Consider the following 680-nt stretch of genomic DNA (forward strand, 5'->3'; position numbering starts at 1 on the left):
TTTTTTTTTCTCCGAAGAAAATTTTGTATTTAAAGCAGAGGGAAAGGAGCCATTGAAGATGGGAAGAACTCTATCTCCTGACTTATTTCATTCTTTATTAACACTATTAACTCTTCCCTCTGATCCAAGTCAGACAGTTCAGCCATTACCAAGTTCTATCTATTTTTTTCTTTCTTTTCTTATCAGTGCTATGCTAGTTGATGCCAATATAATTTTATTTCTAAACTACTGTAAATACCTATCTTACTTTTTTCTTTCTGGTTCAGGGCCCTTGAAAATTTAAAATTATTAACACATAATTTCTATGAAATTATCTTCGAAAGTTTTACTGACTCTACCTATCGTATTGAGTNTATTTGAGTGATGTGAGAATTAGATTAGTTTAAGGTTTATTGTGTCACTGTAGATCAAATTAGATTATGTTGCAGAAGAAAGAAACAGATGCTAGGCTAGAGTTTGGGCACAGAGTTATTTGTGAGGAAGACATAGTTGAGGCAGTGAGAGCAGGTAGATGTGAACTCTGCAAAGGAGAGTATATAGAGAGAACACAGGACAGAGAGGGACAGGAGGAGGGAGTAGAGGCAGTGAAAGGGGAATATTCAGAGATGTAGGAGAACCATGATGCATTGTATGGTGTTCTAAAATCCAAACAAGGGAGCTTCAGAAGGAGGAGATGTTCC

Source organism: Galeopterus variegatus, unplaced genomic scaffold, assembly GCF_000696425.1.
Source record: "Galeopterus variegatus unplaced genomic scaffold, G_variegatus-3.0.2 Scaffold11091, whole genome shotgun sequence".
Classification (NCBI taxonomy): Eukaryota; Metazoa; Chordata; class Mammalia; order Dermoptera; family Cynocephalidae; genus Galeopterus; species Galeopterus variegatus.